The 26814-nt window shown below is 36.8% G+C and overlaps 1 protein-coding gene across 5 annotated transcripts in view; it reads right to left on the reverse strand.

Annotated features, from left to right (window-relative positions):
• Positions 1-26814, reverse strand: part of FAM13A (family with sequence similarity 13 member A) — a 310218-nt gene that overhangs the window by 183751 nt on the left and 99653 nt on the right. The gene's annotated exons all lie outside the window — the stretch shown is intronic.

Consider the following 26814-nt stretch of genomic DNA (forward strand, 5'->3'; position numbering starts at 1 on the left):
CTTTGTTTCATTGATGCAATTTATATGTATAAAGCCTTCTATGGCTTAATTCAAGTCTACTCAAAGGATTGGTACATAGGGAAACAGCAATGAGATTCTTCACTCATAACTTCTCCCTGAACTGTCACCTTTTGAGTCATCACTATACTTGCAACATGGTTGCTCACCCAGGCCTAAATGTACCTAATTGCATTACCACCTGATCAAACCGCTCTGTCTGTTCACAAAAATATCACGCAGACATTATGTTCTTAGTGTTTTGCAATTAAAAAATGCTGACACACTGAAACATTTCTCTGTATGTAGTTTCTTGCCAAAGAAAAAAGAAAATCTGTCATTGAAAGCAATCACTCGAGGCAAGGTACAAAAACCATTTTAAAAGGTGTAAAAGTTTCCAAATTTATACTGTTACATCTGGATGTATCGTGATTGACCTATATTCATTAACATGAATGAAAATTTAGCACAAATAAAGAGTTGGAAGATTTTTTATAAAGATAACATTCAATAATAAAGTTCCTAATGTTTCTTAGAATTGAGTGAGGCAGTGAAAACTAAAATTTCCAGAATTGTTTTTACACCTGACCCCGCCCTTGGCAATGTTCCCTTTCTTAAGAACTATTGATGTTGCTGTTTCCAGGTATTCAATTTATAGTATGTATGTTAGCTTTTATTTCCCCCCTCATAGTATAGATTTTATAAACAGTGCCACTTACTCATCCAACTGCTTCTCAAAAGCACTACAAGAACATAAAACTTCATAACTGAAATCTTTAGACTACTGTACCAAAAATTATTTAACATCTATAAATAATCAGTATTTTGGATTAGATAGAAAAATCTGTATTAATTTTTCAGATATATTTTTCAGATGTTTGAAATCAAGTTATCAATCATTTGAGTGAATACTTATTTTTTTGAGACAGAGTCTCACCTCTGTTGCCCTGGGTAGAGTGTCATGGCATGATAGCTCACAGCAACCTCAAACTTGTGGGCTCAAACGATCCTCTTGCCTCAGCCTCTCAAGTAGCTGGACTACAGGTGCCTGCCCTACACCTCGTTAATTTTTTTATTTTTAGTAGAGACGGGGTCTTGATCTTGCTTAGGCTTGTCTAGAGCTCCTGAGTTCAAGCAATCCACCTTCCTTAGCCTCCCTTACAGGTGTGAGCCACCAGACCTGGCCGAGTGGATAATTAAACAAAATTTTATGCTGGATAATTGGATATGTTTTAAGTACATAATTTCATGAAAAATAGTGAAAAAGTAGTACCTGGTTATTATTCTTAATTATTATTATACCTGCAATGATAAAAGTCAAAATTTAGTTGCTATCTAGAAGTGCATGAAAATTGGTACTCGTTACCGCCATTTTCAAGAAGTTTCAAATAATTTATGCTACATTTCAACAAACTATCTCCTTACATGTCTTACGAAAACCTGTCAGTAGTACAGAGACAAGGATAACACTAAGGTAAAGGGGTAGATGGGTTTTTTTCTAAACTACTACCAGAATTAGAGTGACAGCGTCAGTATCTTGAAGACACAGGCATACTATTTATCTGAAAGGTTCACAATTAGAAAGGTGCTGATACGCTCTGGATGAAGAATAAAGTGCTCCAATTCAAAGCTCAGTGAAATTTTTATGATTTCCATTTTTATAGAAGGATGTGACTGACGTTGAAGGAGCAGATGAGATTAGCAGTGACAAGTCAATAACTCTCATGGTGGCAACCCTAGAAGAGTCAGCAATTCCGTTGTATCTATGAGCACTTTTCAAATTCCGAGACCCAGAAGTAAGCAGGGCGCCTTTGGAGTTTGAGACAGTCTGCATTAGAGAGAAAGGCGAAAATATGACAAAGAAAAACATGTGAAGGAAGAGAAGCTTGGGTGTTGGGGTACCTGCCTCTGCTATGCTGTAGACTGGGAAAGCGATGGACTCCGGAACCAGAACAACAGTGCTCCTGAGCTACCTACGCCATTTATTACACTTGTCACCACGGGAAAAATCTGGGTTTTGTCTTAAATAATATCTTGGATCTCTTCCATTTCTGTAATTCGTTTCTAAACAAGTAGAACGGTAGGGCACAGTAAGTAGTAGACTTTAGACGGTTTCAGAGCCCTACTTACCGGATGGAACAGAAGGTGACGAACTCTTTTATCAACTTTACAAAATACAAAGATTTTGTAGGAAGTCACTTTTAGATTAGGGCAACTCTTCTTTTAAAGCAGGAGGGGGAACATCTCACTTTTTATTTAAAGAATTAATGTCAGGAACTTATCCATAAAGACTTTTCAAATTCATCATTTAAAAAAGAATATCTCTTAATCCTTGGCTTGGTTATAAATGTCATGCTGACCACATGATTAAAATCAAATTGCTAGCGGTTTGAATTTCTCAAGTAACTTTCGGTCTTATTTCTCATCATGTTTTCCACTGCACTTGAGGGTCAAAAACACAAAAATATGTTTTCAACGTCACGGCTTCTATTCATAATGTTCTTTTTTTCCTGGAAGGTCTTTCCTCTCTTTCTTCACTTACTAAATCTTATTTATCTTTCAAGGTTCAACTATTGTGCTCTATTCCATCAGAATGAATTATTTCTTCTTATTCTCAAGGAATTCACATAATCTTCTATTATAACAGATTAGAGTTTGTTGTTTATCATAATTTGTTGCGAAGGCACATCTCTCCTTTGCATTTGAATATTTTAAGGGCAGGGAGTCTGTCCAACTCATATCCTAACAGAGCTTAAGTACGAGGCATGAGAAAACTAACAATTTGCCTATTCTTAGAAGCCAATCGTAACCTTCATCATTCTTTTGAATTTAATTGAAAGGTTTTCTCTGTGTACATAAATGGGCAATATGCTTATGGTATATAGCATAAAACACATAAAAAATTTACTTGGTGTTATTATCATTTGTATCAGAATAAATTAGCATATATGACACATTTCAGCACCAGTGGTAATAGTTCCCATATCAGTAAGCTATAGACAAAATCAGCAAACTTTTGAGATGGAACAACTGGAATGCTTCCAGATGGGCTAAAGAAACATTGGCAAGGCTGTCAGTGTAGTAAATACCAAGAAACACATGGTTTTTATCAAGAACTTAGCCCGTAATGTTACCAAAAATAAAGCAAAACTTGGATCCTTCATTGCTATGGTATCAATCCATTTGCCAATTTCAGTGGGGTTGCATAATGGTGGCTACCAAAACAGTAAGAAAACAGCTCAGTGTCTCAAAATTATCTTAAAAATAGTTTGAAGGAGACTGTTTTTAGACTATGCCCAGCTTCACGGTATTTGACAGCAGTCCAGCCATAAAATCACAAGATTCCATTGCATCTTGGTGAAAATGTACCTCTGTTCTGTACAATGTATAGATACTTGAAGTTTTTTTGTTTTGCTTTGCTTTGTTTTTTTGGGACAGTTTCACTCTGTTGTCCCACACCAGAGGGTTGTAGCAGCAGCCTATCTCACAGCAACCTCAAATTCCTTGATCCAAGTGAGTCTTCTGCCTCAGCCCCCCCAGTATCTGGGACTATAGGAGCCCACCATGACGACCGGCTACTTATTCTATTTTTAAAAGAGATCGGGTCTTGCTCTTGTTCAGGCTGATCTTAAATTCCTGAGTTCAAGAAATCCACTTGCCTCGGCCTCCCAGAGTGCCAGGATTACAGGCACGAGCCACTGTACCTGGCTAATATGTGGAGTTTTATTCTAAAACTTAATTCACTAATTCGTTACAGAAAGAAAAGTTTCTTTAAGCAGCAAACTTGACTAAGTTGAATTTCAGCTCCTTGCCTTTAAAAAAAATTACAGCTTTATTGAGATATAATTCACTCGTCCATTTAAAGAATAGCTTTTAGTATATTCAGATTGGTAAATCCGTCTTCACAGTCAATTTTAGGGCATTTTCATTACCCCCAAAAGAACCTTCACACTCTTAGCCATCCTTGCTTCTTTAATAAAAAAAATAAACTCTGGTAAAACCATGTAACTTAAATTTACCATCTTAATCATTCACGAGTGTACATTAGTAGGGTCGGATGTGCTCACTTGGTTGTAAAACAGATCTCCCAAACTTTTCATCCTGTAAAACTGAAGCACTGAATGCTGTAAGCAATGCTTTCCTTCCCACTTCCAACTCCTCATATCTGCTATTCTACTTTATTTTTTTTATGAGTTTGACTACTTTAGATACTTCACGTAAGTGGAATCATACAACAGTTCTCTTTTTTGAGCAGTTCATTTCACTTAGCATAATTTTGAAAGGAAAATTTTTATATTATTTTTCTCTTTTTAAACATTTTTGTTAAAAACTAACAAATACACACACACACACACCTATGCCTTCCCTGGGTCAGGATCATCTGTATCACTGTCTTCCACCTCTATAGCCTGTCCCACTGGTAGGTTTTCAATGGGAATAACATGCATGGAGCTAAAAATAGAAAAAATCTTATAGGATACAAAGAAAATACTTTTGTACAGCTGTACAATGTGCCAAGGAACTGAATCATTGTTGATTCTAGGAATTCCTTAAAAGCATTGAGGCTGACTATGGTGACGCCATTTTCTTTTTGGAAATAAGATGGCTGAGTTAAAGTCAAATGTTGAAAAGATTGTATGATTTGTGAACATTATCATTTACGGTATCAAAAACCAAAAGTGTCAGAACTTGACAATGAAAACTGGCTTACAGATTGAGCATTTTTAATGGATTTAACTGCTCATTTAAATGAATTAAATATGTATCTTCAAGGTGAAAACCAACTTGTCAACACAACGTTTCAAACCATAACAGCATTCCAAATGAAACTGAAGTTACAGCAAGCTCAAGTTATGGCAGACGACTTTATGCATTTCCAGACTTTGGCTAAACACAGTCCTGTAAACGGCAAAAAATACGCAGCCTTGCTTTTCAATTTGACGCAAGAATTTGAAGACGAATTTCAAGATTTCCAAGAAAATAATCAATATTTTTGTGCATTTGCAACTCCATTTTCCAGCCAACTGAAATATGTTAAACCTACTGATTTTCAAATGGAAAGCGTAGAGCTGCAATCTGACATTTCTGCAATCTAAAGAAAAATTTGATCATGTCTCTTTATTGGACTTTTATAGGTCCTATCTTCCCATTTGAGAGCAACTATTTTCAAGAATAAAGCATATTTAGAGTAAAACTCAAACAAAAATATCTGATGAGCACCTTGACACCTGAGAGTTGCCACATTCATTAAACCAGCTACTGACACCGTAGGGTCTCAGACACAACGCCACATACCCCACTAGTTTTATGTTGCCCACTTTTCTTTTACTTTTATAATAAAAAAATCCCCCAAAGGACATTTTATTACTTAGATATGTACATTTTCTATATTAGTGGTTGCAAACTTGGGACATGCTTGATGATTTTTAAAGACTGTTCTGATGGGCTGCTGCATAATTAGGATTATTACGTGAGGACTATTTTGCTTATCCAAGCTGGCAGATATCATGAAAATTTTTTTTCCTCATCAGCTTCCGTTAGTAATTATGTATTTAGTGTGTGACCCAAGACAATACTTCTCTCAAAGTGGGCCAAAGAAGCCAAAAGGTTGGACACCCCTGGGTCCAGTCAGTGTTCAGTAGAGTAATATGCTGGACAGGTCTGCAGCCCAGGAGCAGGCTGTACCCCATAGCCTACGTGCAGAGCGGGCTCTGCCATGTAGATTCATGGAAGCATACCCCTTAATGTTCACAGAGTGACAAAATTGCCTCATGATGCAGTTTGCAGACCATATTCTGGTTATTGAGCAATCGTGACTGTACACATCAATAAAACTATTTTTTAAAAATGAAGAAAACCAGCCTAATAGTTTAAAGAATTCATCCAAGGTCACTGTACTAGTTTCCTATTACAGTTGTAATAGAGTACCACAAATTGAGTTGGCTTCAAACAACATGAATTTATTATCTTATAGTTCTGGAGGCCAGAAGTCCAAAATAGGTCTCAATCGGCTAAAATCAAAGCGTTGATTTGGTTTGGTTTGTTCCTAAGGAAGAATTTATTTCCCTGCCTTTCTGTCGTACAGACAGTTCAAGCATTCCTTGACTTATGGGCTTTCCTTGCATGACTTTGACCTCTACTGCTGCCGTCACACTTCCTCCTCTGACCCCTCTGCCTCCCTTTTATAAGGACCCTTGTGATGCATTGCGCCCACCTGGACAATCCAGGATAATTGATGCCAGGGCCCTCTATCAAGGGCAACAAAGTGAGACTCTGTCTCAGAAACAAAAACAAACAAATAACCGCCCCCCCAAAAAAAAAAACAAAACAAATCCTCACCTTGGTAGAACTTGCCTATTTCTGGTATGAGGAGTAAGCAGTGGGGAACATGTGAATAAATAAAGACCCGACATAGCAAATGTTGATTGTATTTTATAATATATACAGATACTCGAGGAACTAACTCAGAGAAACTTTTGGGATTCAGTCCATTTTAAAGGGCTAGCTTTTTAACACTTTAATTTCACTTTAGAATTTGTAAATTCTTATTATCTTTCATAAATATTTTGCAAGCCACAAAAAGTGAACAGGGGAGAATAACAGATGAGAGACATGGAGAGGAAGAAGGGAGAGACGGGAAAAGAGGAGGGCAGGGAAAGGAGTGGGAAGAGAAGAGAGCAGGAAAGGACAGAGGCTAAAGGGACCCTGAACAAACGCCTGCAGGACAGGTTTTCCTTTTCTCTTTTTTGGTGAAACAGAGTCTCACTGTGTCACCCTCGGCAGAGTGCCATAGCTTCATAGCTCACAGCAACCTCAAACTCTTTGGCCTCAAGCGATTCTCTTGCCGCAGCCTCCCAAGTAGCTGGGACTACAGGTGCCCGCCACGACATCTCACTATTTTTTTGTTGCAGTTGTCATTGACGTTTAGCTGGCCGGGCTAGAACCCACCACCCTCGGTGTATGTGGTTGGCACGGTAACTACGGTGCTACAGACACTGCCCCATGACAGGGTTTTCTAAAGGTGAACAGACCAATTGAAGGCCCACGGAAGTAGAAGAGGAAAACTTCAGCATTTGCACAACTTTCCAGAAAGGAAAGACAGGAAGTGAGGAAAACACTGGGAACCAGAGAGTGCCCCAGATCAGGGAGATTACGTGCTATCTGAATAAGGGGTGTGCTGCCACATGAAGGCTCCAGAGCCGTGGGAGCAAGGGCCCGCAGGGCGTCTCACCCAGGAGTTGCTGCTGTTTGCGTGTCTCAGCCAGGATGCAATCATGTAATAAACTGTGCAGTCCTCCATATTTTTTTTTGTTTTGTTTTGAGACAGAGTCTTACTGTGTTGTCCTTGGCAGAGTGCTGTGGTGTCAAAGCTCACGGCAACCTCAAACTCTTGGGCTTAAGTGATTCTCTTGCCTCAGCCTCCCAAGACTGAGACTCTTGGTACCTGGTACCCACCACGACGCCAATGCCAGCTATTTTTTTGTTATTGTTGTCATTGTTGTTTAGCAGGCCGTGGCCAGGTTCAAACCCACCACCCCCGATGCATGTGGCCGGCACCCTAATCACTGAGCTACAGGCACCGAGCCTGCAGACTTCAATTTTATCACATAACTAGATTTAATGAAATATTTATGACATTGTACATCAATTACTTAAGAGTACCCATCAACCTTTCTGGCCACTGAAATGTAAACAGATAACATTCCAAACTTGGAAGCAACTTAAATGTTCATCCAGAACTAACTATAATACACAAAGGAATACTATAATAACTGTTATAACAGCGATGTATAGATTAATGGTTTTTGCTATAGAAAAAAGCTTGTGACATTATTTAAATGATAAAGTTAGTAACAGAACAGCATGTCTGAATATGTATTATATGTACAAACATATTTATTTATTTGTTACTTCTTTGAGAGTCTCATCTTGTTGCCCTTGGTAGAGTGCCATGGCACCATAACTCACAGCAACCTCAAACTTTTGAGGTTCAGTCATCCTCTTGCCTCAGCCTTCCAGGTAGCTGTGATTACAGGCACCCACCATAATGCCCAGCTATTTTTAGAGATGGGTTTTCATTCTGGCTTAGTTAGGCTAGTCTTGAACTCCTGAGCTCAAGTAATCCACCTGTGCTGACCTCCCAGAGTTCTAAGGATTACAGGTGGGAGCCATAGCACCTGGCCATAAAAATGCATTTGAATTTTTCTGTAGAAACTTCTAAAAGGACGTTCACAAAAATACATTGGGTCCCTGGGTGATTTTTACTTTTTTTCTTTTTGCCTTTTTGGGTATTATTTTTATTATTTATAAAAAACAAGTATTATTTTTGTGAAACTAATGTTATTTTAAAAATAAATATGTATATAAGAAGTGCTGAAGAATATATGCTTCTGTGAAGCTTAACAATGTTTGATAATGGTTTCATAGTTCACCCAGACCCCCCAGGAAACTTTTAATAAGATATTCCCTTGCTCTACAACACCAGACTGGCCACCAAAGAGAGATTACTTGTACTATGTACCTAAGAGTTTCATCTGAAACTTTTTAGTAATGATGAGGTAATAATTTGATTTCAGTTTTACCTCTAGCAATACAATTTTCACTCATAAAAGGTTTTCACTAAACATCAAGTTATATACCTTCCATAAATCATTTTTATGAAAAAGTAAACAAAAATACACTTTGTGAAAGGCAAGAAAGGCCATTTTACTCCTGAATAGCAAGAGGTATTCCTACATATAGTTTTTTTGAAAGATATTTGACCTATTTATTCCTAGATAAATTAAATGAAAATCAATTCTCTAATAGTGTTAAAAACTTAACTTATATCATAATTTCATTGTGTGGTATGTTTTAACTTAAAAAACTATGTCTTTCATGAATAAGTAACCTTGGTAGGGGAGTATATTCTTTCTACTCCACAGAATGGTCTCTAGAATAAACACTAAGATAAGGTTTTTTTTCTTGGCCAATCACAGTGGCTTCCACCTGTAATTGCAACACTTTGGAAGGCTGACAATGGGAAGACTGCTTGAGCCCAGGAGTTCAAGACCAGCCCGAGCAATGCACTAATACCCTTTCTCTACAAAAAATAGAAAAATTAGCCAGACGTGGTGGCACATTCCTGTAGTCTCAGCTACTTGAAAGACTGGGGCAGGAGGATCACTTAAGCCCATGAGCATGAGGTTTCATTATGCTATCATGATGCCACTGCAGTCTAGCCCAGGCAACAGAGTAAGATCCTGTCTAAAAAAAGGGAAAAAAATGTTTTAAAAAACTCACCTAATCATAGCTCCACCAATCTTAGCTCTTTACTCAACAGATTCAGATCCTATCTAACAAAAGAAAAAAAAATGTTTTTTTTTTTTTTTTAAAAACTCACCTAATAATAACTCCACCAATCTTAGCTCTTTACTCAACAGATTCAGATCCTATCTAACAAAAGAAAAAAAAAATGTTTTGTTTTTTAAAAACTCACCTAATCATAGCTCCTTGCTTATATGTTCAAAGAACCAGACAGTCTATTATAATAGTTGTTACTAAAACTTATAAATAATATGGTAGATACCTGCATTATTTGAAATACAGCACACTCGGGTTAAGGTGTTTCAGGCTTGGAGACGACCACTGAATAGGGACGAGAAATGAAAGCTAACAGGACGTGTCTCAGGCAGGTCAGTTCCACTGAACAATAGCACCAAAGAAAAAGAAAAGCTGTAAGCAACTTCCCATGTGCCAAAAATGCGACAGGTTTGACTTCCATTCAATACAAACAAAAACTTCCTCAACAGTCAATAAGAAAGCAGTTGCAATCTGCCCAGTTAGGGGAGAGGGTGTAGTGTGAGAGTGGATCTGCATATCTTTCATGTGACTAAGAATAACCAGAACAGGTAATGTATATGTAAACAGCCGACTCAAGTCTTCCAACAAGTATTTACCAAACGTTTAACGCATTTTTTTTTTTTTTTTTGCTGCTGGGAAGTGCTTCAGAGAATACCAAGGGTAAAAGAAAGATAGGCCCTCTCTTAAAGAAGCTTATATTATCATATAAATATCATAATTATTAGAATGCTTCTATAAGAAACGTATAAACTAGTGCAAGATAGGGTGAGTTAAGAATCATTCTGTATTTTTGGAGGTAGTTTGTTGTTTGTTTGGAATTCAAAATGTATTACTAGGAAAGGGCTAGAGCAAGTGGTATTTAATATAGAGCATAGACTGGCTAACATCCTTCCTATAGCTACATTCCTCCATAGTTTACAGACAGCACCATCTAGTAGGCAGAGAGAAAAACCACACGGACACATGTTCTGCTCTTTTCTTCAGTAAGACAGAATATATAACAGAAAATCCACAAAAATGTGCTTGTGTGCTAGAATTAGTTTTCTTACAGCCTCCTCTGACATCAATGGGGGTGGCAAGTCATGCTGTGCAACGCTGTACCTTTTACAACTTGGTTCTTTTTGTAATAGAACAAGAAAGACTAAGAGCACTGTAGACTCTTGCCTTTTGTGATAATTCTACAATTTGAACAGTTGCAGCCTTCCCGTGCTTATATACAGTGAGCATTAGGCTATCGCTCACCTCCAGTGGAAAAAAACAGTACCTTTCACTGAGGAAGAAATAGAAAAAAGAAAAACATGTGCTGATTATCATGAACTACAAGGTGGTCACACTGGGTTTGTTCCCAGTAACGCTCTTAACTCAAGAATGGTCCTCTATCAAAAAGAAGATACTAGATTTCTCTCTCAACTAAACAAAATATTCCCCTTTATATAACAAGGTCACACACTGGGGCAAAATGAAAGGCAAGTATCAATCCATTTAAAACATTATGAAGTAAGGAAAAAAATGTTCAAATTTTGTGATTTGCACATTGAATATATGTATCTGAAACAGTTAAAAGAAAGATGAATGTAGACAAAACTATCTTTTCTAAAAAATGGTGTTTCAAAAACACATAACATTTACCATCATAACTATTTTTTTAAGTATTCCATTTAGTATTATTAAATATGTATATCCACATTGCTGTATAGCAAATCTCCAGAACTTCTCATCTTCCAAAACTTAAACTCTATACTTATTAGATAATTCCCCATTTTTCTATGTCTCCAGCTCCTGGTAACCACCATTCTACTTTAGACGCCTCATGTAAGTGGAATCATAGAGAACTTGTCCTTTCTGTTTAGTTCACTCAGTATAAAGTCCTCGAGGTTGATCCATGCTACAGCATACGACAGGTTTTCCTTACTTTTCAGGGATGAATAATATTCCCTTGTGTGTGTACACCACATTTGCTTATCCATCAGTGGACACTTGGCTCTTGCTGCCGCATCTTGGCTGTTTTAATGTGGCTTTGCACATGGGTGTGCAAATGTCTCTTTGAGACACTGTTCACAACTCTTCTGGAGATATACACACACACAAACATACACACACACAGAAATAGATCATATAGCAGATCTGTTTTGAATGTTTTGAAGAACCAAGTAAAGACATTTTGTGTATTTCTTTACCACTAATGAAAATTTTCAAACTGGACTCCAATGTATTAAATTCTAATCAAATAGAGTATTAGTATAGTATAGATCACTTCTGGGTAATTGCTTTTCCAAAATGATTAAACATTAGGCCCTGTGTAAGCTATAATCCCTCCCTCTTTTTCATAGCGTATTAGAAACAAAACTGATCCTTCATATTCACTTATTTATTCTCTCAACATATATACATTAAGGACCTACCAGGTGGCAGACACCGTGTGCTAGGCACTAGCACCAGAAAAACAAAACAAAACTGAAATTTTCACCTGTTCCTGCTCATCTATGGCTTTTTTCCTACTATAGTCAAGGATTAAGAGTGTTAGAGGCACCATGGCTAATCCTTTTGCCTAGAGGCTGAACTATAACTAAATATACCCAAAAGAAAGCTATTTTATTTTTTCCTTTCATGTATTTCCTTTCAATTGAGGTTGAATCCCTGGCATTCTGTCACAAAGTTCATTAGGTTTAGTCCCTCCTGACTTTTTCTATTCTCATGTTAACAGAAATCACATTAATGTTTTTCCAATGAACTACAAAGAAAAAAATCTTCAAAAAAGTTAAATAAGAAATGTTACATTGAATTAAACTTCACTGGTCTAGCTCAAACATATGATACAGAAAATACTATAAGGTGGCGCTTGTGGCTCAAAGGAATAGGGCACCGGCCCCATATGCTGGAGGTGGCGGGTTCAAACCCAGACCCGGCCAAAAACTGCAAAAAAAAAAAAAGAGAAAAGAAAATAATATAATCATTAAAAAATAGACATTTTGCCTACTAGAAAATTATCTTTTCTCTTTAGTATTCTCCAACTCGGCACCTTGTTTTAGGATTGTCTAACTCAGTCCTTGCTATGTTGTGTAATCAGCGTAGAAGTCAGGAATTCAGGCTCTGAACTTTCTATCCAGGTTCAAATCTCGACCCTTTATGTTCTTAGCCACATGACACTGCACAAGTTACTTAACCTACTTTGTGTTCCCAACACAAAGAAGTAAATGCCTGAGGTGATGGATACTCCAATTACCCTGATTTGATTAATTCACATTGCATGCCTGTATCAAAACATCATGTGTACCTTATAAATATAGACAACTATTATGTACTCATAATAATAAAAATAAAAAAGTAAAAAAAAGAAATGAGAGCGATTCCATCTGACTCAGTAAAGACTCCTGTCAGAAGAACAGGAAGAAAAATGAGGGTGACAAGCATTCTATCATCATGGCTAGGAAAACAAATAAATCAAACTCCAATCAATCAGGTATTCCCACTGTGGGCAGGAGGTGGGTAACAGGGGTGGAGAGGAAGCAAATTCTTTTGAAAATTAAATCAGTTGATACTTCCTTGTTGCCACGGGATGTATGGATTTTTTTCTAGTATCACGTCTCTAACAGCACCTATTGCTGTGAGGGAGGGGACTGGCTGAGGAATAGGGCCATGGTGTTCTGTGTTTACTCTCCACCATTACAGACCACTGTCACACTTAACTCTCCTGTTTATTCCTTTCTGCAGAGCTCTGCCATAATGCCCAAGGTCTAGCCAGCGCTCAGAATGGTTTGTTGACTAAAGGTGGAAGCTGGTAAAGCATCTGGGTCCAATGGCCAAGAGGGAAGATGATAAGAACTGTTTGCATTATCTCTGAAACAAAGCTCCAGCAAAGGGCCTCAAATATCCCAGTTATTAAAATTGTACTCAACATTTGCCCACATCGCCCACTTGCAATCAAAGGTCATCATCTAGTTAAGAAATTCTTTTCCTCTTGTTTGTTCAGAGGAAACACACCTTTCTTAAGTTCCAACTTTTTATCACGTATACTCCATAGGTGGTAGACAACCAGTGTTTCCCAACATAGCAAGCATAAAGATAGCAGGATCAGCAGCCAGGTAAAACTGACTCTGAAAAAAGCTTTTGAATTTTCTCTTGGTCCTGACCTAGAATCAGGTGAGGATGCAGTAATTACTTAACTCCACAATGAAACACTTTGAGTTTAGAACACTTGGCAATTGTTCTTGGTTCTTTTTTCTGCCCTACATGCCTGAGAGGCTGTATACTGACATTTCTTAATAGTAAAGGAATCAGATTTCATAATTTCCAAAAGTATTTTAGACATTTCTATCTTGTCACCCCCTTTCTGCCCACTTTCTTTTCATATTTCTTATTTTATGTTCTCGTCCTTTTCTTGTTATCCAGCAAAATGAATATTTAAACTCCAGGATATAAGAACTTACATAGTTGTCTAAATTATTTTAATCCCACTTAATCAAGGGGCATTAATTTTACCTCTGCATTCTCAAACTATTATTTATTTATTCATTCAACAAAAATGTCTATAACACTGTTAGAGACTTTTGGGTCACACAAAGAAGTGCAGCTAGCTTCTTCCATCAAAGGAGATAACTTAGCTTTAACTAAGGGGGCATGAAATATTTGCAATGAAATAAAATAGTAATGTCATCAACATAAAAGATATTCCAAAGAGGTCACATGAGTGAATGCTATTAAGTTATTAGTGACTGTAGTAACTAACATTTAAGGACATATTTCCACATTAGCTCATTTGCTAATATCCTTAAGACAAGACTCTGGGTTAATTTTCCATGTTAACTATAGAAAGCTGTAGATCAGAAAATGATTTGTCTGGGTATCAGAGTTTTGTTGGTTTGGTTTTTTTGTTGTTTTTTTTTTTTGAGACACAGCCGTGGCATCACAGGTCACAGCAACCTCCAACTCTTGGGCTTAAGCAATCCTCTTGTCTCAATTTTTCTATTTTAGTAGAGATGGGGGGGGGGGGTCTCACTTTTGTTCAGGCTGGTCTCAAACTTGTGAGCTCAAGAAATCCACTTGCCTCAGCTTCCCAGAGTGCTAGGATTACAGGCGTGAGCCACCAGGCCGGCCAGTACCAGAGTTTTTAAGTGGCAAAGATGGAACTCCACCCCAGGTCTGAATTCTGGGCCCTGGAATGTTTTCTAATACAGGATGGAGAACTCACGTGTAGGACTAATCTGGAGGACACTGGCAAGCTACTTGGTTCTAGACAATGCCACCTCCCAGACAGACTCACATCCGAATGGGAGGAAAGATGTGAACAATGCAAGTAGGTGGATTTCCTACCATTTCCAAAACACAGACCTATTTTCTGTTCCTGAAACATTCTAAGCTTATCCTCATCTTTCAACCTTTTTGTTGTACCAGATGTCGCCTCTTCCTGAAATAAATAAATAAATAAATAAATAAATAAAAGATAACACTTACTGAGTGCTTACCATGAACAGGTAATTTACAGTTTTTTTTTTTTTTTTTTTTTTGCGGTTTTTGGCCAGGGCTGGGTTTGAACCTGCCACCTCTGGCATATGGGGCCGGTGCCCTACCCCGTTGAGCCACAGGCACCACCTTAATTTACATTTTTTAACTCACTTAATCTTCTTGTCTCTATAAGGTGGATAGTATTATCCTAATTTTATAGATGATAAAATGTTAACTGACAAAGGCTAAGAAAACTGTCCCAGGGCACACAGATAGTAATTGCCAGGGCTTGGACTGGCATCAAGTCAGTCTGGGGCTGGAGTCTGCGCTCTGAAGCATTTTCTAGCCTGCTCACATTTCCGCTCTTTGCAGGAATGACTTCTTGTACTTTAGAGCTCTGTTTAAATATCGAGTCTAGTAAAAATGCCATCTCTGGATTCCTCACTAAAACTGGTGACCCAGGCCCTCACCATTATATCATCCCAGCTCAGGCATAGACCCGTGCAAGTGACAGAGCAGCCACTCAATCAACACTTGCTGAATGAATGAGAATTATAAAAAGTTTGTTACAATTACTAGAATTTAGAAGTAGGCACTACCTTTGAAATCGTACATTTCCCCTCCTCTTTTATATCTGAGAAAAGCTAAGTGAAGAGACGTAATTGCCTAATTTAATTAGCTACTTCGTGGTAAAAGGAGGACTCAAATCCAGCGCTCCTAACAATCAGTCCTCTGTCTGTCAAGCTTATTATTTTACTTCCAACATTTCAAATCTATCAATGGCAATCAAATGTTAATAATGGAAACCATTTTTATGCTTTATTAAGAGAAAGACTATTAAGAAAATAAAAGCTGGCCTGGCATGGTGGCTCATGCCTGTAATCCTAGCACTCAGGGAGGCCGAGGCAGAAGTTCGAGACCAGTCTGAGCAAGAGTGAGATTCCATCTCTACCAAAAATAGAAAAACTGTTCATTTCGTGTGTAGGTTTATTTTTTTGAGTAAGTGGAACTTAAATAAACAAAAAGTAAAATATCTAAAAGATCTACTAGTATTTTGCTTCTCTGTTAAGTAATTTTCAAAAGAGAAAAATGGTTAATTTGCAAAAACAATAACCCTTTGTTCTGCTCTTTTAGTATTAATTTAAGTAAAAATGTGCACTACTCTTAAAAACTCCCAATGTGCTCAGTTTTCCCACAGTCCAGGTTATATGGTATAGCTAAGCAAAACTCAAGTTAAATGCTGTGTGCCAGGCCTTGCACATCTAATCGTATCAGTACGTTATCATTATCCTATATTACATATATTCACATATATTTTTTCACATATCATTCACATATATTAATATAAACAAACACCATATAAGATAGCTAATAACATTGTTTTAGAGATCAGTAATTGAGGTATTGAGAGGTTAAATAATTTGCCCAAGATCCTACTCTTGGGAAGTAATGGAGCCAGATTTGAACCAAATCAGTCCGGCTGTGTAAAGAGAAAGACACAGCAAAGCTTGCTGCCCAGCGCTGGAAGGAGACCACTGCACCCCAATGCTGTAAGCTGATGGCCAGAGATGAGAACTTGGAGAAATCTCTCCCATCGAGCCGACTGAGTTTCCTGCTTTTCTATTGTCTGGAGATTTCTACTGAAATATCCTCAGACTCAGAAATTCTTTTCTCAGCTACATCCACTATACTAAGGAGTCCACTAAAGGCATTATACATCTCTGTTACAGTGATTTTGATCTCTAGCATTTCTTTTTTGTTTGTTTTATTTAGCAATAATAATAATGCAAAAAAAGCAACATTCACATTGTCAGATAAGAATATGTCTATCATAGAGTGCTTTGACTCTGGGGTTCAGTATGGAGTCATCAGTTAACTTCTTCTTATCATTTTTTTTCCAAAGTCTCAAAAAATAGAAAACATTTATAAATAAAAATAAAAGATAATTTTTAAAAACAGATCATGCCAAATCTTATAGACAATAGAAAAAGAAGAAATACTTCAAAATCATTCTACTTCATCTGGATATACCTGCTATTAAAATTGGAAAAAGTATATTATTATAAAGGGAAATTACAAACATATTTCACTTATAAATGAGGATGCAAAATCCTAAACAGCATATTAACAAGTTGAATTAAAAATTAATGTTTAAGTAATATACTTTGGTCAAAATTAAATACAATTTATGTGAGAATTAGTCACTATTTTCTTTTCTTTTTTTCTTTTCCTTTCCTTCACCCCCTCCCTCCTTCTCTGTCTTTCCCCTTCCCCCATGTCCCACTGTGTCATTAATTGTCATTAAATTGTCCTCATATCAAAGTTGAATACATAGGATTCATACTTCTCCATTCCTGTGATGCTTCACTAAGAATAATGTGTTCCACCTCCATCCAGGTTAATATAAATTCTGCAAAATCTCCATTTTTTTAATGGCTGAATAATATTCCATGGCATACATATACCACAGTTTACCAATCCATTCCTGGGTTGAAGGGCATTTAGGCTGTTTCCACATTTTAGCGATTGTAAATTGATCTACAATAAACAGTCTAGTACAAATGTCTTTATAATAAAAGGTTTTTTTCCCTTCTGGATAGATGCCCACTAATGGGATTGCAGGAACAAACGGGAGGTCTAGGTTGAGTTCTTTGAGGTTTCTCCATACTTCCTTCCAAAAAGGTTGTATTAGTTTGCAGTCCCACCAGCAGTGTAAAAGTGTTCCTTTCTCTTCACATCCACCATGCCAGCATCTGCAGTTTTGAGATTTTGTGATATGGGCCATTCTTGCTGGGGTTAGATGATATCTCAGGGTGGTTTTAATTTGCATTTCTTTAATAATTAGGGATGATGAGCATTTTTTCATGTGTTTATTAGCCATCCGTCTGTCTTCTTTAGAGAAGATTCTATTCATCTCTCTTCCCTATTGATGTATAGGATTGTTGGTTTATTTTTGTGGATTAATTGAAGTTCTGTATAGATCCTAGTTATTAAGCTTCTGATTTAAAAGATGCAAATATCCTTTCCCATTGAGTAGGTTGTCTATTTGCTTTGGTTGTTGTCTCCTTGGCTGTACAGAAGCTTTTCAGTTTAATTAAATCCCATTTTTTTTATTACTGCTGTTGTTGCTATTGCCATGGCAGTTTTCTTCATAAAGTCTTTCCCCAGGCGAATCCTTCAAGTGTTTTTCCTATTCTTTCTTTGAGGATTTCTATCATTTCATGCCTTAAATTTAAGTCCTTTATCCATGTTGAATCAGTTTTTGTGAGTGGAGAAAGGTGAGGGTCCAGTTTCAGTCTTTTATATATGGATATCCAGTTTTCCCAGCACCATTTATTGATTAGGGAGTCTTTCCCCCAGTGAACGTTCTTGTTTGGTTTATATAAGATTAGATAGCTGTAAGTTGTTAGAACACTGAGGAGTATAGGCATAGGTGGCACATTTCTTAAACTGATCGAAGCCATCTATGACAAACTCACAGCTAATATTTTACTGAATGGAGTAAAATTGAAAGCTTTTCCTCTTAGAACTGGAACCAGACAAGGTTGTCCTCTGTCACCATTACTATTCAACATAGTGGTGGAAGTTCTAGCCAATACAATTAGATAAGACAAGAAAATAAAGGGCATCCAAATCGGAGCAGAGGAGGTCAAACTCTCCCTCTTTGCTGAGGATATGATCTTAGAGAACCCTAAAGGCTCAACCACAAGACTCTTGGAAGTCATTAAAAAATACAGTAATGTCTCAGGATATAAAATCAATGTCCACAAGTCAGTTGCCTTTGTATACACCAACAACAGGTAAGATGAGAGGTTAATTAAGGACACAACTCCCTTCACCATAACCCCAAAGAAAATGAAATACTTAGGAATATACCTAACAAAAGAGGTGAAGGACCTCAATAGAGAAAATTATGAAACCCTAAGAAAGGAAATAGCAGAGGACTTTAACAAATGGAAGAACATACCATGCTCATGGCTGGGAAGAATCAACATTGTTAAAATGTCTATACTTCCCAGAGCAATCTATCGATTCAATACCATCCCTATTAAAATACCAACATCCTATTTTCAAGACTTGGAAAAAATGATTCTGCATTTTGTATGGAACCAGAAAAAAACCCATATAGCTAAGGCAGTTCTTAGTAATAAAAACAAAGCTGAGGGCATCACCATACCAGATTTTAGGCTGTACTGCAAGGCCATAGTGGTCAAGACAGCATGGTGCTGGCACAAAAATAGAGACATAGACACTTGGAATTGAACAGAAAACCAGGAAATGATCTCTAGCATTTCTTTCTCATTCTTTTTTAGAATTCTTATCTTTTTGGTTACACGACCCACCTATTCTTATGATCTGTCTACTTTACCTATTATGCCTCTTAGCATAGTAATATAATCATTTTAAATTCATGGTCTAATTTCACCATCCCTGCCATATCTGAGTCTGAGTCTGATGCTTGCTCTGTCTTGTCAGCTGGTGTTTTTCACCTTTCAGCATGCTTTATCTTTTTTTCTTGATAGTTGGACACAATATACTGGGTAAAAAGAACTTCTGTAAATTGGCCTTTAATAACATGGTGCTGAGGTGTGTGGGGAGGAGAAACGTTCAATAGCCCTATGATTACGTGTGATTATTTTAGTGAGCTTATGCCTCTCAACTGGGAACTTTGTAAGTGCTTCTCAGTTTTAACTCTCCTTACATAAAAAAAGGATTACAGGGGGCTGGAAAGCAGCTAATGACACATTGCTCAGAATGTATCCCCATCATTAAGTGTACGATAATTTCGAGTTTATAAATTAGGCACAGTAAGAGATTAACAATACGAGGTCTGACAATTTCATGAACTCATTGTAGAAAAAGTGTTATACACCTCATCACTGAATAGCACTGTGGTCTCCTTCACAGGACTCCCCTTGGTCATCTGGTGACCATAGTGATATTCAGCAATGAGGTATGTAGCACTTTTTCTAGGATAAGTTCCTAAACTTAATTATCTAACCGCATACACATTTATGCAGGAGAATCCTGAAAAAAAAAATAAAGTCTAAATATACCACTCCTGACATTTCAAGGTAAAAGGTATGATTCTAGTGCCAGAGAACCAGATTGGTAGGGTAGCAGAACAGAGTCCATAAGAGACCAAAATATATTTAGAAACTTAATATAATAACGAAAATAACATTCTGAATGACTTGGTAAAGTCAGAATTATTCTTTAGATGTTATTTGCTTAGCAGACTAATTATTTGAGTAAAAGATTAAATCTTTGAATCATAACTTATCCCAAGAAAATTTCATTATATACCAGGATATTAATATTAAAAATTTATAAAGATGCTAAGATGAAAGATAAGTAAATATTTAATAACTTTTAGACTCTCAAATCATATCTTTTCTAAAATAACTTCCACATAGTTTTAATGTTGAAATATTAATAAATAAAACAGAAAAAATACTAAGAGACAATGTAAGTAAATATTCTCATGTTTTGCAGCAGAAGGCCTTTTAAGGATAACATCAAACCCACACAACACAAATTGATTTATAGGTTTAATAAAGTCTTTAAACTTCCTTACGGCAAAAAGTAAAAATTACGAGAAATACTTCCGAAATATTAACAACAGATTAACAGTTGTTCTATGAAAGAAACTCTTACAGACTATTAGCAGAAAGATGAGGACAAGCTTAGGAAAACCAATAGGAATAAAAGGCAAGGTACACAAGAACTGTAAGTGACAAGAGGCTTTCAAACGTGTTAAAGTCTCATAATGATCAAACAAGCACAAATTTTAAAAGAAACCATTTCACTTATTATATTGGCAAATATTAAAAGGAATGATAACATCAATATCCAAGAAGGCATGGGAGAGTGGACATTCATGTACTGCTGTTTACAGCATGAACTGCTACGACCTTTCAGGAGCACGAATTTGAGGATATATACCCCTTAACCAGGCACTTGTAAAAGCACATTCAAAGGAAATAATTAGTTCAGTGTGAAGAATGGGCGTGGGCCACATGCCATGAGGCCGGCGGGTTCGAACTCAGCCCTGGCCAACTAAACAACAATGATAACTGTAACAATAACAACAACAAAATAGCCAGGTGCTGTGGCAAGCACCTCTAGTCCCAGCTAGTCGGGAGGCTGAGGCAAAAGAATTGCTTAAGCCCAAGAGTTTGAGGTTGCTGTGAGCTGTGATGCCACATCACTCTACCCAGGGCAACAGCTTGAGACTCTGTCTTCAAAAAAAAAAAAAAAAAAAAGAATAGTCCTTGCAACCTTGTTTATAGGGGAAACAGCTATAGAATGGTGATTAAGAGCTTAGAGCTAAGGAGCCAGGCTGTCTAGATGCAGAAGAATGAGTGTAACCTCTTACTAGCCTGTGACCTCGAGCAAGTTAAACTTTCTGTGCTTCAAGTTTCCTCATGTGTAGAGATAATAACAGGACCTGCCTCATAGGGACTTCAGGGTGAAATGAGCAATTATATAAAAAGCATTTAGAACGTTGCCAGGAAATGAGTAAGAGTGCAATAAATATTACCTATTATTATTGCCAAGGAAGAAAATCATAAAACACAATTTATAGAATGGCTTAAATAAATGATACTGATCAACAGATCAGAATGCGATGTTGTCATTACAAATAATGATACAGAATTAAAAGCATGGAAAAAAAGGCATGATAGATGATATTAAGTTTTTAAACAAACATTACAAAGCAGTATTATTTTATTATCCCATCATTAATCAACCTGAGTATAAATACGTATGTATGTATGTATCAGGGTATGCAGAGCAAAGAATACAAAAACCTAAAACCAAAATGCCAGCAGTGATTGATCTGGGCAGTGGAAGTGTGGATGATTTTCATTCTCTTCTTTATATTATGGAGTTTTTTGGTCTGAATAAAAATTTTCTGACCATAAGCACATGCTAGTTTTATAATAAAATATAAATTTATACCCATTTAAAACAACATGGCACTGTAAAGGTAATTATTACAGCTACAAGCAGCAGTGGGATTGATAACACAGAACGGAAGGCAATGAAGTAACCACTGAGGCCAGGCCTGGGGGCTCATGCCTGCCATTGTGGCCCTTTGGGAGGCCGAGCAAACACAATGAGACCCCCTATCTCTAAAAAAAGTTTGAAATTACCACTGGACAAAACTGGTACAGATTTAAGCAAAGGCTAAACTTTCCAATCACCTATTCTTCAATATTGTAAAACCATGTTCATGGAGGATGGTAATCATCAATACAATTATGGAAAAAATTAAGCAAATATTTTACATTTTATCCACAGATACATAATAGTTTATAAGATATATTAATATGAATAAGGCTAAGGCTTAGGCTTAACTTAAAACATTTCAGCTGTTTATACTTTTCAAACCAAATTACCAATTTCCAAAAGTAACTTCTGATCTGCAAACCAAATAAAGCTGCTTAGTAATAAGTAGTTCGCAAACAAGGGCCATATTATAAGCTTATCTGGTTGGGCGTCCACAAATTTAGCTCATCTCATCTAACATTTATTGATGTCATCTAAACACTTAATTACACACATATAGATTATGCAGATACAAGTTATGAGTTAGTGATTTGATACCACTAACTTACCGTCTTATTTTTCTGCAAGATTTGAGGTCATCTTGAAGAAAAACCATTTTGGTGCTATTGTTAAGAAAAAAATGTAATACCCTGGATAGGAGCATATGTGGAAGAGCTTATGATTCAAAATATAGAACTGATTTACCTCTAAGTTTCGGGAATATCGGTAATATTACTGCTTACCTTATTGTTTAGGATCACAACACTTGTTTCAAGGAATAGAATTTATGTAACCATTGACAAAGGTAAAGGAAGCAAGAATGTGAAGCCAAATTTAGCCAAAATGACTTACTCATCAGTAGCAATTAGTAAATTATTAGTGATTAAAGACATTGATGCTATTAAATCAGGAAAGCTAATGAAGAATGTGCAATGGGTTTTAATGCAAAGTGCCAAGAATGTTAACAAACAACAACAACAACAAAACCCAAACCAAAAAAGTCTAAGCTTTAAAAAAATTAGGGAGTCTTTGGTCTCTTCATGAACATCGCTTAACAAGTAGATTTTTAAATTAATTATAAACAGAAAATAAAAATATTTAGGTTTTCTAATATTACTGACCTTAGTGTTGACTACTTTTTTGTCAAAGGAAAGCTTCAAATTCAAAGGATCTTACGAATGTAATAATGTTGGGGAAATACCATTTATAGTAGAATTGCTGTTTATAAGTTCAGGAGGAAATTAGGTTCCACAATCAGTATGTTTAAAGAAAAATCATGCATACCCAACAATAAACTTTAAAATCCTTCACCTTATCTTAAGAAAACAGATTTTCCCAATGTGTTGGAGCAACCTGCCGATTCATTAGGTACACAGTACAGTGCCTCGCAGCAGAGTCTCAGGGAAAAAGACTGAGGGCAAGAATGAAGATATTGGGGCATGATTTTGAGAGCAGGGGTACAGGGCAGCACGGATGAGAAAAGAAGGCCGGCGGGGTGTGAAATAATGTAAAGTGTGCACAGCTATGACACGAAGAACCACAAAGACACATGACTGTTTTCTTTTTCTTTAAATTTATTTATTTTTATTGTTAAGTCATAGCTGTGTACATTAGTGCAATCAAGGGGTACAATGTGCAGGTTTCATATACACTCTGAAATATTCTCATCAAACTGTTCAACGTAGCCTTCATGGCACTTTCTTAGTTACTATATGTCGACATTTGTATTCTGCATTTAGTAAGTTTCGCCTGTACCCATTCTAAGATGCACCATAGATGTGGCCCCACCCATTACCCTCCCTCCACCAAAACCTCCCCTCTCCCTGCCCCTTCCTTGGCCCTTTCCTCATAGTCTTGTGCTATAGTTCAGTTATATCCTTCATGTGAAAGCTATAATTTAGCTTCATAGTAGAGCTGAGTACATTGGATACTTTTTCTTCTGCTCCTGAGATACTTTGCTAAGAAGAATATGTTCCAGCTCCATCCATGTAAACATGAAAGAGGTAAAGTCTCCATCTTTGCTTGGCAGTCTGGAATTCCCCAGAAAGGCTGCAAGAAGCCTTCCGCGAGAGGGAGAAGGAAGGGTTATGGATCAATCTTATTTCCCTCTGACTTCTGCTTCCCATTGTCTGCTTCCCATTAACCTGCAGGGCTTAACTGTTCTAGAGCTCCAGGTTGCCTTTTCCAACCCCTCTTGGTAGCCTCTAGGGAATCAAGATCCTAATTTATGGTCCAAAAGTGAATCTGAGCAGGTAAGTGAATCTGAGCAGGTAAGTGAATCTGGGCAGGTAGGTGGCTGACATGGCTGCAAGGCAGCAGCCAAGGAGAAGGGTCCAGCATTCCTAAAGCAGAACAAAGGTCAAAGCCTGGTGGCCACAGACTGGTCTGGGCGGTGGGGAGAGCCCAGACAATCCAAGGAGGCCAGAAGATGTGTCTCTTATACAAGCACGAAGTTGAAGACATTGGCTTGGGTTTAGAAATTTTATTGGACAAGGAATTTTTTATTTCATTAAATATTAAAAAGCATATCAATACTGTAAGAAGTTTATATACTATATAAGAGAAAAAGGAAAACTACAACAACTAAGGTAAGAGAAATGTCACGTTTCCGATCTCATGTTTCTAAGGAGTGCTGTCCATTACATGGTAAGATGCACAGTCTACACATTCTGATTTTCCTCAATGAAACTTTAAATGCATTCAATTAAATGTACGTGAATTCCAACACTGCTCTGCTATTTGACTACTATGCACCAGGACTTTCGCTAGTGGTCTGACTTAAGTTTCAAAGGAAACACTGTGGGTCTTGTTTTATAGAAAACTTAATAGAAAAGCATTATCTTCTGTTGATACATGATGCCGTCCAAAGCACTGAAAAGCCAGCACCCATTTTCATAACTGCCAAAACTTGGGGAAAGCAATTTCTGATAATTAAATAATAAAGTATTCAAGAAGATTTTTACCCATCTGAAAAATTGGGAATTTTGAATGTCTGAAAATATTGAGAATTTGGAAAAATGATACACAACATATACAGTTTACGGTTCAAAGTTTGCTAATTTTTTCTGAGAAAATATTTACTACTGTGTCACAGTATATTATAAAAATATTTTTTCTTTTTTTTCTTGCAGTTTTGGCCAGGGCTTGGTTTGAATAAAAATATTTTTTAAATTACAAAAATGTAGTGGACTCTGGGGTGCTGCCCAGACGTCCCCTTCATGCCGGAAGTAATCACTACCCACTCCGCCCCTGCTGAGTGGTGCCTGCTTATGGCTTGAAGCCAGGTCTCTCTTTGGGGAGAACACCACCTCCTTGGGCACAGCTTACCTCCAGTGACTGTTGGAAATGGGGCAAAGATATCAAATACTTTGACTCAATTAGGGATCTCTCTGAAAGTCCATCCCATGTTCTAAGCTGCTCCGGGATGGAATGAAGCCTTTGCTATAACCGCATGGCAGTTCAACTTCTACATAATCCTTTCCCCCTCTACTCCTTACAGGTACAGGGGAGTACTTCCAAAGAATACTACCCAATAAAACTCCTACTTGAAAACTCAGTCTCAAACTTAGTATCTTGGACAACCCAACCCAGGACATGAAGTGATACAATAATAATGAAAGTGGTGTGACAAAGTGATACTGAGGAAAAAAGGTAGAGTTTTAGATGTAGTTATTAAGGGAAAAAGAAACTAAAAGTAAGTATTCAACAAGGAAAAAAAAAAAAGCTAAGGATCTGATAGGAGAATGGGCAAAAGACACAAACAAATACATGAAGAGAAAGAAAGACAAATAGCCTTTTAACGCAAGTAAAAATTCTATCTCGTTCATAGCAAAATAAATGCAAAATAAAACTATGTTGGCACTAGCAATGAACAATCTGAAAATAAAATTTAGAAAACAGTTATGTTTAGAATAGCATCCAAAAGAATAGTATATTTGATGGATTTCAGGAGCAGGTTCCCAGAAATTTCAGATCAAGCCCAATCTTATAAATCAGTAACGAAGTACAGGTCTGTGTTTTACACTCATTAAATAAACATTCTATATGCAAATCCCTTTCACCTCTTCTAGACTCTAGAGTTTCAAAATTACTGAACAATGGGCTACTTATACCTTCATTAGATCACCAAAAAAAAAAAAAAAAGGTTTATGAACAGATAGGATTAAAAAGAACAAATATAGGCTTTTTACTATCATAGAGCTCCTACTTTATAAGATAAAAACATTAGGGAAGGCTGTATGAGATACTTTAGAGACTTATTCACGAGACCCTAACATATCCTATAAAATGCCATCGCTGAAATGTTAACATCTTTAAGGTTGAAATCAAGGTGGTTATTAAGACAGACCTTTTCCCCAAATTGGGCTCTGAATGGCCTGGAACTCTGCAGTCACCAAGACCTAAACCAGAGTCTAAATTTTGACAGTCATCCTGAATGAGTGTATAGATTAATGGAGTGAAAAAAGCAGATATGCTACTTAAAAAAAAGAAAAAGCTTGCTGAGAATTTCCATGAACGTTTACAGCGTGAGTGTTCTTTCTCCTAACTAGAATGAATGTGTTTAATATCAGAAGATGAATAGGAAAGTTAAAAGCCAATATCTCTGGACTGCAAGGTCATGTATTACATATCAACAACTAAAGAGCATTAAGGAATAACAGAGAAAATAAAATATAAAGCTTTACACAAGTTCTGTGGCCAGTGATATAACATCTCCCAAAGCAGAGTAGTTTCCTTCTAGCCTAGTTCATTTCGAGAAAATGAATAAATGAAATCGAGGTTACATTTTTCTGTCACTGACATAATTCTACTCATAGTTTCCCATCTAGTAGCAATAATTTGAACTTAATCACTATTAAAAAATACTATATTATATTCCTTTTCTTTCTGCTAAGCAACATTTCAGAGTTCAGATTTTTTAAATGCACTTTTATGAAAACAAAACCTATTTCCAGAATTATAAATAAGGTTATTTGA

This window comes from Nycticebus coucang, chromosome 1 (assembly GCF_027406575.1).
Source record: "Nycticebus coucang isolate mNycCou1 chromosome 1, mNycCou1.pri, whole genome shotgun sequence".
Classification (NCBI taxonomy): Eukaryota; Metazoa; Chordata; class Mammalia; order Primates; family Lorisidae; genus Nycticebus; species Nycticebus coucang.